The sequence below is a fragment of the Callospermophilus lateralis genome, unplaced genomic scaffold (genome assembly GCF_048772815.1).
Source record: "Callospermophilus lateralis isolate mCalLat2 unplaced genomic scaffold, mCalLat2.hap1 Scaffold_86, whole genome shotgun sequence".
NCBI classification, from domain to species: domain Eukaryota; kingdom Metazoa; phylum Chordata; class Mammalia; order Rodentia; family Sciuridae; genus Callospermophilus; species Callospermophilus lateralis.
In genome coordinates, this window is record NW_027516693.1 from 2,139,561 (window position 1) to 2,151,632 (window position 12,072).

Below are 12,072 nucleotides of genomic sequence, written 5' to 3' on the forward strand. Positions count from 1 at the left end.
TCCTTTTCATTTGGGATCGAGGCATGTTTCCTTTATTGCAAAGGGCAGTTCATATTGAGGCTGTCATTTATATTGATGTTCTTTTTTCAAAATGACACCTCCATGTAATTTTTTTCTGTAGAAAAATTGGACTTCAGTGTTCAGGGTCATTGGTAAGAGAACTTTCACTGATTCTAAATTTATTTAAAATTTTTAGGAAGAAGGAGAAAAAGAAAAAAAAACACAGAACAAAAATCCCAAGGAGAAGTAATATGCACCTTACTTAGAAAATGCAGTGCATTTTAAATGGACTTGCCAAAGAAATCTTAGGGTGTTTTTCCCCACCTTTGGTAATTTAATAACAACACATGGGGATTCCTTTCTTGGAATTTTGTGAAACTTACAATTATCATAGGATGGAGTGCAGTTTGTTTGCTCCTCAAAAAAGCAGAGATGATTTTTATTGACCAATCTTTGATCCGAGAGATTAAAGAAAGTAATGCATGAGCAGCGAGAAGGATAACACCACGGAGGTCAATAGGCTTCTCTGATATTGGAAATGAAAGTGAAGCATTACATTGGGAAATAGGGTCATTTAGCATTCTTACTGGGAACTCAGGACTCTTTCTTTTTCTACCTTTTTTGGAAAAAAAATATTAAATTTGTGAATAGATGTCTCCATGACTTAATACCATGGTCACATGGAGGTCATTTGGAGGGCACTAGATTCACCAACATAATTCTGTACCATGCTTTTTAGCCCAAATGGCCCTGGCTGCCACATTCTCACACCCTTGATTGAAGTGCCTCTGGTAGACTTTTGGAATGCAGTCTGAAGGCTTAGTGACTCATTTTTTTTTTCACATCGAATACATTTCCAATCTCATAGAAACTTTCCAATAACTATTGTAAAGATTATGTTTCTTTTGATTTTTCTTTGAATCTGTGAAAGAAGCAAAATTCAAGTTTAGCTGAGTTTTGAAAAAACAGGATGTAATAAAACCACATTGCCATTATTTGCCATTTTAATACACTTCTATTCAGTGGAAAATTCTCTGGTCTACTATCTTTGAACTATAGTCAAAAGAGTTGCCTTTTTTTGCCCTTATTTTCCTAAGTAGAAAGATATTTTGTCCTTTTATTTTTACTCCGTGCCAGGGATTCAGGGTTGGAAGTGTAACATCTGGTGTGATTGTGACTGGGGATAATACTGAAATGCCATTGTTTATAGAATATTTACCAAGACTCCTGAGGCCTGACAAAATGTTCATGTTATGCTTCTTCATTTCTTTGAAAGATTGCCAAAGAAATTTCACTGAAATAGCCACTTCTATCTCTCTTTCAGTTTGCTAAGGACATATGCAAGATTCAGGCAAATTGCTTTAAACTTTTGACACAGACTATGTTTATCAACATTTTTATTTGTAAATTTAAAATATCCTTACTTTTCTCTATAAAAGGAATTTTGGTTATGACAGGACTCTCACTATGATGTCAGTATCTTACCAACTAGAACTAGATGGTTGTTGCCCCCTTAAGTTCTAAAGGTGATTTAGTATTCAGATTGAATTAACAAACTAAAAAGTTTACATTAAAATTATTGTTTCCTCTTATCTCTCAAACACCACCCAGGTTATTTTTCTTAGCAAGAGCATATGAGTATATTCCACACAGCACACCTAACCTTTATCAGATCATCCCCTTCCAATTTAATATTGTGATTGATAATTTACATAACTCTCTTCTCCTTGGGGAACATCATATCTTTGGATATTTGCAGGGTCATACTCTTGTGAGTTTGCATAATTTAATATAATTTCTCCCTGTTTTTTACTGCAGGTACTATTTTACATTATTTATTTAGATCCTCCTGATATCATTCAGGGGAATTGAAGTTGTTTGTGCACCATTATGTCTCTCGGTTGTAATTGACATTTGAACCTTAAATTATCTTTACTTTCATGCTTAGTTAGTAATCATCTGACTACATGATTACACAGAATGAAAATAAGGAAAATTAACTGGAGGAGTGAGGTGGCTCAAGCCATTTGTTTTTTCCAGATAAATACATGTCAGCTGGTTTCAATGTGTATAAAATAGATGTTTACAATATTCAAGGTGGTTTAACATGTTGCACAGATACTTAGGTTTCCTAGAAATTTAAAAACTTGTTTTAGTCCTCAAAAATCAATCATGAGAAAGGTATAGGAAACCAAATGTGAAACTGTTTTAAAGTTAACTTGGGAAAAAATAGAATTTTGGAATTTACCACGTACAAATGAGGAAACTTGCAATTCAGATACATGAAGTAAGTTATGTGTTTCCCCAAGTTTTACTTTGAAAAATACTTCTTAAAAAAATTTCTTGAAAATCAAAGATTTTTTTCTCCTTGATTTTTTAGAAGACAAGCATAGTCAATGATGTTTTTTCTCAAAGTTTGTGCTCTCAGAGGGTGTGAGGTGAGATACACATAATTAAGTTATACGATTTCTTCATTTTCAGTAGGCGTGCACTAAATTTTAGTGTTCTGCATTTTTTCCATCTCCCCCTACATCTATAGCACATTAAGGAATTTGAACATATTTCTCATACACACCCTCATAAAATGAATGATTAATCCCTGGCGCATTTTTTATGTTCTTGATTATCCATTTCTTACACACATGTTACATGCACACATATTAGTGTACTGTATTGTTATTAGAGTTAGAAGTAGCATTAGTAAATAATTTATGGATAATGACAGAAGTCTTTAGTAAAAATGAAAAGACCTATTTTATTATCGTTAAGTGTGTTAAACTTACACACAGGCCCACCAGCCCTCTGTGATGATCCATGCAGCACTGGCTGTGGAATCACCAGGCATAGAAGAATGCAGCAGCTCTCCACCATTATTATTTCATAAAAGCTGTGCAGGTCATAGAACTTTAATAATTCTACAGACTTGTATTTGACCATAGACATAGTGTTGGTAGAAGAAAATACTTTCACAGAATACATTTCCTGTGTTTTTATATCAAGATTGTCAGATAAGTACCCATTCGTCAAAGCTAAACATCAAACTGTAACCCAAAGATTCCGAAGGGAAGACTGGCCATTCCCTGTTTTTAGTTAAGTATTGAATTTGGAATTTCCACAGCTTGCCGCTTAGTAAAGAATCTTTTGTACTTTAAAGTTGCAGGTGTTTGAAAAGTATGCGTGTTCTTTAGATTTAGACATTAATAAGAGTTCTTCTTTATAACATTTTTCCTTTCCTTCTCAGATATGGGAAAATAGTTTCCACAAAGGCAATTTTGGATAAGACAACGAACAAATGCAAAGGTATGTTTTCAGGGCTGAATATTTGCTAAATCATAACTTTGAAATGATGGAATTTTGAATCTGATCTTAGGTTACCAGATTACCCCCCATTTTATTCAAAATCAAATCTCATGTGACACCCAGTTTCTGTCTTGCACGACTTTATCACACTGCTTACATTTGTTTTGTCACTGGTTTGGGTTTTGGCTGGAAACTCAACAGCAACTTCCAGTTTGCCAGATTTCCAGATTTGGCGCCAGTAGAGTTAACATGCAAAATACTAGTTGGCATTTAGCCCCCACTTTTAAAAGGGGAGTAGAGTTTAGAAAATAGCTTTTCTTTCTTGAGCCTGAGGATATTAGAGCTGCTTACTGAAGACCATTGGACTGTACTAAAGAACTGAAAAGATTTCATATTGTGCAAATTGGCTCTATTAATTAGAATAGAGTAGTTTTAAGCAGTACTTAATTACATGTTTCAATACTCCCAATTGTTCTCTGCTGAATGCCTGTTGACAATATTGGCAGCAGGGAGGAGAGAACCATTTTCACTGACCAAATTGTAATGGGGAGGGGAGGTCATGCACCCCTTTGAAATATGCTGCTGCATTAATTTGATGCACTGATCTTCAGTTTTCCGTGTAATTAGGATGAGCTCATCCAACTCCATGAGCTGGAAGAGGAGGCGTCTGCAGTAGGCAGCTCGGATGCTCTGTGCTTCTGACTTTTAATGATCCAGCATCTTAACAATAGGCATGTGATTTCTAGGAAAAGGAAAGAATGGAGTCAGCTGATTTTGAATCTAACTACTGACCCCATGAATTGAAATAAGGTTGACAGGAATAGGCAGAGAAGGCAAATCTCCTCATTAATTAGACCCTTGTTTTTCAAGTAGTGGTGACGGGGCAGTGGCTTAGTACAATTTGAAAAAGGCGAAGAACATAAATGAACCCTCCTCTTAAGCCAGCCATTTCCTTTAATCTAGACTTGAAGTGGTCCATTGTATTTCTGTCTCTTCTTCAAAGTGCCTAGATTTAAAGGAGCTATTGCGACAAATATCTAAGCCCATGTTTAATCAACATGGCATATTAAGGCAGTTTTGCATTGGGACTGTGCTTTATGTAGAGTAGTACCCCATAAACATTTAAAATAAATTAGAGAGAGTTAACTTGTAGACTCAAATACATACACTTAATTGCCACAATTTGTCTTATTGAACACTTATAAATTATTTGGGAGAACAGACACACACAAAATATTTTGGTTTTATACAGAAAAGTAGACTTGCCGGCATAAAACAGGAAACTGATCTCAACAGTTTCAAACCAAGAGAGACATTTCAGTAGATAAGTGGTTTTGGCCTTATCCTACCTCCCCTCCTTTTCTTCCTGGCCTAACAAGAAATCTTATAAGGCAGTTCAGTTTGCTGCAAAGCAGAGCTGCCCTAGTAAAGTGAGGGAGAGGACCCAGAGTCCTTTGGTTGCAAACCCACCACTGTATACTCTTCTCCAATGACAGCCTATTCCCTGGAAGTCAACACTCTACTAAGTGCCCATCCTGATTTAGAAAGGGTATGGGTACAAATTAATGCTACATCTCCCATATTTTTATAATGCACAGCCCTAATATTTGGAATGGGTCCACAGATAAGTGAAGAGGCTAATGGGGCTTCCAAAGAAAGGGAGGTTGTAATTCAGAACTGACTTTATGTATAAGTCCACTGGAGAGCTTTCCTTCACCTGGGCTTGGGGAGACACTGCCACTGTGTGGGCGGTGATGAGACCCTGCAGGGCGCTCTGCCTTGAGCAAACCTCACAGGACTTGATGCCAGCAGATACCTTGGAAAGGAGGTAGAGGTAAGAATAGGAAACCAGAATGAGAGAGTTTATGGGGGGAAAATGTTAATAATGTTAAGACAAATAAGAAATAACATGTAATTTAGCTCATAATAAAGTTAGATGGCATGCTACCCAAAGCAACTTACAATGATAGGTAGGTAGGTAGATAAATATAGGATAGATAGATTGAGAGGTGGATATACATAAATTAATACATGAGATTATAGAGCATTAGTATAAATGAATGTTGCTTGTATTATATATTAATTTTTAGAGATTAAATATGAGAATTATATGCATGGAAATAAAAATTCATAAAAGGTCATAGGACATTTTGTCATAAATCATATTTTGGAGCCTCTTTGGACAAAATTAAGCTAAGGAATATATTAAATCTGAATAACACGTGCCTTAGTTATTGAAAATTCAATTGTTTAATGCTTCAGTTTCTATCAGAATTTGGCCAACAAGAGAGATTTGAAGATTTACCCACACCATTCTATGTGGCAGTTCAGGGCAGAACTTCCAAAGGATTGATTATGTATCTGATCATTCATACATGGCTGCACATGGACCAGAACATACACACTTGTAATCAAAAAGGGTGAGGGCAGATCAGATCAAGAGGTTGGAGATATATATAATAATCAGACCAACAGGAAAAACTAAGATAGGAGCAGAAATTGAGATGACCTGCTTATTGCTATTTATTGCAAATAGCAAAATTGGTGGAAAACTTTAAACATCCACTCGTAGAAGCTATGTCATTTGATTGTCGTGGCCATGTGTTCATTTATGACCTGCTGAAGAGTGCACACATGCATGTGCATCCATCCTCAGAATACGATAAGTAAGCAGTAACAGCAAATTTCTCAATAACACCCAAAATACGTTTAACCTGATCTCTAACCTGGCAGTTGAGTAGCATCCTCTGCTTTGGCCTCGATCAGCCTCCTCTTCTTTTCCTCAACCTGGCTGTTTCACTATTGTCTAAATCAAATTGGGCATAATTTCAGTCCAATTCTAAGTACTACAAGGAAGCTGCATTAACATTCATCTCTCCTGAAACATCTCTCTGTAATCGATAGTCTGTCTACTCTATTTCATTACAACTTATTTTGTTACCAGGCAATATTCTGGGTACCAGTGATACAAACTGGACTGTTTCTGAGGCTTTATCTTTGACCATGTTGCTGTGTGTTTGTCTATTTTGACACTAGTACCATGCTATCTCAATTATGTACCATTTCTTCATAATATGTGGAAATCAGTGACAGACTGACTCCACTTCCACACAACCTCCACTTCCACACAACCTCCACATGGTACTTTCCTTTTTCAAAATGTACTTACTTTGAAATTAATTTTGTAATAATTGATATGAGTTCCAAGGGAGACTCTGGTACTTCACTTGGAATCCTGTTCCTTTAAACAGTGTACTAAGTATAATGGAGTTATCAGACTGAATGAAAATCTACAATTCTCTGTTTTAATACAGCCATGCTCTCAGGATCTGTTGAGATTAATGGGGCTGCTTGCTTGTATGCTGTGGAAGTCCTGCTGTTTGTTCAACTTTTCTCTTTTATTGCTTGTTGTGGTTTTTCATGGCTAGGTGCCTCCATCCATGTGCTTGCTTTGTAGCCCTATCCTCATCAGAACCCCTTTTTGCCTAATTTTCTGCTATGATTTCTTGAGGCCTGAGAAAACAGATGACCAGCTTGTTAAAAATGTGAACCTATGGATAAATAAGCTTTAGACCACAACCTCTTATAGGTGGTTATTTGTTTTTGTGTGTGTATGTTGCATTTTGGTTTTAGACTTTAGGGCATGAACTGCTCCAAATATTTTAGGTGTCTGGAGGTGTTTTCTTTCCCTCTTTCTTTTGAAGAGATACAATAAGCTGTGTTTTAGGTAAATAGTACTTTTAGCCAGTTACTAAAGTTTAGATTATCTTATATTTTGGGTATCTAATCATGGTACTTTTTTTAATTTTGAAAGTAAGATTCTACAGAATAAACATAATTTTTGCCAGGCATGGAGGCGCACACCTGTAATCCCAGCAACTTCGGAGGCTGAAGCAGTAGAATTGCAAGTTCAAGGCCAACCTCAGAAAATTAGCAAGGACCTAAGCAACTTAGAACTGTGTCAAAAAAAATAAAAGGTTGCGAGGGCAGGCCTGGAGATGTAGCTCGGTAGTAAAGCATCCCTGAGTTGAAAATCCAGTACCAAAAAAATAAAGAAGAAGAAACAACATAATTTTTGCTGCTGTCATTTGTCAGCCCAGTGGGATGGCTCTTATCTTCATTACCACATCATTAAAAGCAATATTTCTCTGAAGTTGTTTCCTGCCCCCTCCCCACCTTTTCTAACTTTGGTTGGCAGCTGAGATGTCATTGTTTTCATAGTAACTATAGGACACCTAAGAAGATCTTGCATGGAACAAAGCCAGTTCTCCTCTCCACACGGCACACACACTGGGAAGGGAGGCTTGTCCAGCTCAGAGTGACCACCAGGAGGAAGAATTAAGGATGTCACTGTACTGTGGCTGTGAACACCTGTGTCCTCTCATGGGGTTTTCCGTTTCTTTTGTCAGAGTGGAGACAAAGTGGAGTCATTCTTCTACTTTTCACATAATCATAAAATAATGACTTAATAAAAACTGTGTTTTGCATTTCAGGTTATGGTTTTGTTGACTTCGACAGTCCTGCAGCAGCTCAGAAAACTGTGTCGGCCCTGAAGGCTAGTGGGGTTCAGGCTCAAATGGCCAAGGTGAGTCAAGCACTTTGCTCCTGAAGCCTCTTCCTGCACCATTCCTCGCTCCCTCTGTCCCTGCTAGCCACAGCTCCTGCTAAATATCTACCCTGTGTCTCCACATCCACAGCAGTAGTACTCTGACAACTATTATACATTCCTCATAATTTTCCATGGGAAGGAGGATTTATAAATACATACAATTCATATAGTAAATTGCAAAACGTGTAAATAAATTTTAAAAAAATTTCTCAGGGTAAGGAATGTTCCTGAATGTCCAAGGATTACAAAATGGAAACCATAAGTTTCTTGCTTAGTGAATAGCTTAGTACAGTACACATAGATACTAATTACTGTAAGACATAATGTTTACCTTGAAAATTTTTTTCTTATGACAGCTTCTCTCCAAGTCTTTCCCTAGAATCTACAATATCATAATTTAGAAAGGTGAATTGAGTTAACCAGCCAGTTATTGTCTCTTTCTTTTCATATTATGCTCTTAAAATTGAAGTTAGTTTAAGATGCCCAATTCCTTTTTCAAAAGACATGATGATGCCTTATATTTGATGCACTCTGGAAGGGTGACCATCCCTGATCTCAGTTACACAGACAGATGCAGTCATGATTACAAAGCTGAGGAGACCTCCAATTGTGCTCCTTCCTACTTTCAAATAGGCACAATCATTTTATTAAGAAAAACTAAGATTCAGAAAAGAGAAGAACCATGAAATGGCATGTTTGTATTCTGTAACAGACCTTCTGAAACTACCAGGTTTCAAGTTTGAAAACAGATACAACAGCAATTGAAGATCCAAAGACAGGAAAAGAATCTACTTAACTAAAGGTATATCTTCATAATTGCATGTAGGTACTAGCTGTAAGCGTATAACTCAAGCTTACATTTGGGCAGCAAAGACTTGGGCATAAGTGTCAATTCAGTCAATGTCACTTTTAGGTTATAGGCTAATAGCAAGTACCAATAATGCAATTATGAAGATATACCTGTAGATATACCTGACTTTTTTCCCCATCTTTGGATCTTCAATTACCGTAGGATCTGTTTTCAAACTTAAAATATGGCACTTTGATATTTTAAGCATTCTTTTCAATTCAAAGAGGCAGCAATGTTATATTATCTGGCTTCATAAAATACTGAAAAAAAGGAATTTTCTACTATCCTCTGCTACTTCTAAATATTAGCAAATGATCATTTCCTAAAGTGCACTCCCATGTCCATAAGAAAAGGTTTATTGAAGTTAAAAAATAAAAACTCTGAGAAAGAAATAAATTACCTGCTGAGACCTAAAAGCCAAGTTAAACCTTAGCAGTTACAGGCTACTGAAGAACATGCGTGCAACTACCAGGATCGAGGCTTACTTTGAATGAAAGAATAAACATAGATAAAGATTTTAGGAATTAATAGAAGGTATCACATTTTAAGGTAACCTTGCCATAGAATGTTTTTAAAGATTTATGTTGAGTTGCACTTACTTTGGATTTTCTTGAACTCCAGAGTAAAAGTTAAGCAAAACTATAAATAGTAAGCATCATGGGCTGGGGTTGTGGCTTAAAGGCAGAGCACTCACCTAGCATGTGTGAGGCACAGGGTTCGATCCTCAGCACCACATAAAAATAAAATAAAGATATTGTGTCCATCTATAACTAAAAAATAAATATTAAAAAAATAGCAATGATGACTTTTAGATTATTTGTCCTCCATAAAGAGTAATTTCCTGTAATATTGTTGAGATGCAATGAAATTTTAAGTGTATTGTAAATATGAGATACCAGCTTTGCATCATGATTGCCACAATGTTTAATCTGGATCTGTAAACAGTGAGCAAATATTCTGTAAGCAGGACTCTTAGGCGTTCATTCAGAAAACCACTCTTCTGTCCTCCACTCTGTCTGTTCTACTTTGTGAAGCTCTGGTTGGATAAAATCCAGGGCAGGTCCCATGACTTTTCTTTATTTCAAAAAAGTCCCTTTACTTGCTTCTTTCATTTCAGGTCTTTCTGGTTGATTTTAGAAGATGGTGGGTTAGAATGCCTCCTTATTTTTCATGTCTAAACTCCATGAAACACACATATCCTTTAATACTTTTCCAGGCACTTCTGTGTGTATTTACATTGCCCAACCTCAAAATGATATTTCAGACAAGTCAATATATGGGGAAAGCCTTAAGTTACATTTCAAATAGAATTTGTCAAATGTTAGAATCTTGTGGAGAAGCTTTGAAAGCTGCTGAGAGTCCACAAAAGGGATGTTGTGTCTTGCATGTCACTGTTACAGAAAGACATCACAGTCTATGTATGTAACAACTATTTGCTGACAACTCTATTGATTATCTGGTGACCAGGAAGCAGTGTCTTGAAGGTTTCTGTCCCCGCATAATCATTTATTACATGTGTATATACTCACATAGATATGTGTAATGAATGTATTTAGTTATAACTTAGGGAATTTTAGGATAATCAATTTAGTCATATTTTAGAAGACTGGTTTGGGTTGTGACTAATATGTAATACATTATAACTTGCTTATTTAAAATAATATGAAATAGTATTTTAACATTAACCTTTGGTTAACTTTTTGATGCTGAATATCTGGTTTTCAAAAACAGATTGTTCTTTATATTAAGTGTTCAGTGTTTCAATATCCATCCCTATTTATTTGACAAATTCTGAGTGTTGTGTAACATGAGAGTCTCTCCACCTGATTCAGGTCTGTTCCAAACAGCATGGTTGAGGTGGGATGGGAACATGGGTGGTTTCTGTTTCCAGAGCTAGTGCTTCTCCTGCTCCCACCCCTTCTTTCAGCTCCCTATTTGCAGCTTCTAACCCTCCAGGGTTGGAGTAGCAGAGGTAATCTGGGGTTGATTTCTCTGGCCAGGCAGCAGACTGATGCTTTCTCTCATGGAATGCTTCTGGCATTTTTCTTAGTTGTTTACCCAACCCCACCTTTCCTTTCAATCTGATCTTTCCCCATTATCCCTTGAAGCTAGAGTATATGTGTTCTTGGGCTGGAAACCTCAGCACCTCATAATGGAAGGCCATCTTCAACACCATTCTTCTAGGACTTCCCCGTCCCCCAACCTTCCTGGTGTGGATCTAACACAACCTGGAGCCAACTCTGCCTATGGGCCTACTTCTGATCCACCTTTACCGGCCATCTGCAGTCAAATTGTTTCTTCCCAGCCACACTTGTAGCCCCCTTCAACCAGCATTTCTGCTTCCAGATTACTCACCTTTTGAGTGTGGCTTGGACCACTGTATCCAGCAAGCCCGTGGGACACAGACCAGGCCTGCTGATTGGTCTGTTGAAGCCCCTGCTGCTGGCTGGATAATGAGAGGGAAACAGCCCATATATTGAGGCTCAGAGCACATGCACCTTTCTTTCCACATAAAGAGCACATGCACCTTATTTCCACTTGTGCAATCTCTTATAGACAGACAAGAGGCAGTGTTCACATAAGCATCCCAAACCAGTTCTCAGCCAGTTCCTTGCAGGCTCTCTCTGATGACCTGGTTTCTCACTCTGTAATGTGGAAGTACCACACACCCCTTGTTTTATGGCCTCAGCTGAATCAGAGTTAGAAAAAGGCCCGTTTGTCAGCCTGTTAACAAAATGCAAAGGCCATTTTTGAGTGCCCCTGAACACTTGCCCTAGGATCATTCCCAATGCCTGAATATTAAGCAGCATATTATATTAAATATATACTATTTTGAAAAATTCTTTGCAATGCTTTTAGTCAACATAGGACTGGGTGTAGATTGGTACTACATGTCATATCCATGGTGCACTTTGAATGCCAGCTTCCCCATGGGACGATAATGAGCTCTGTTCAAAGACCTCCTTGGTAGGCTTTATACTGTAAATTGGCTAGGAGAAATGATCCCTTCCTCCATCATCTGTGGGGAAGACCATTGTGCAGGATTAGAGATGCTGGCCATGTGCCAACATTTTCCATAGTATGAATTTCTTCAGGTCCCTGTAGAATGACTTGAGTTTCTTTGATCTAAATTCTTTTTTATTATATCTTTATAGTTAAAAAATGTATTTTATAATGCTAGCAGTTCTCTTGTTCTGTACCATAAATTCAAGGGTTTTGCAAATCCACGTTTGGCTTAGCCTCTTTGTTCTGTCTTGATAAAGGAGTCTTTGGCATGCATCTTTTGGGGAGAGGATTTTTAAAGGAAGTTAAT

The 12,072-nt window shown here is 37.2% G+C and overlaps 1 pseudogene; it reads left to right on the forward strand.

Moving 5' to 3' along the window:
- The first annotated feature begins 2,282 nt into the window (after window positions 1-2,282).
- Window positions 2,283-12,072, forward strand: part of LOC143386155 (RNA-binding motif, single-stranded-interacting protein 1-like) — a 43,002-nt pseudogene continuing 33,212 nt past the window's right edge.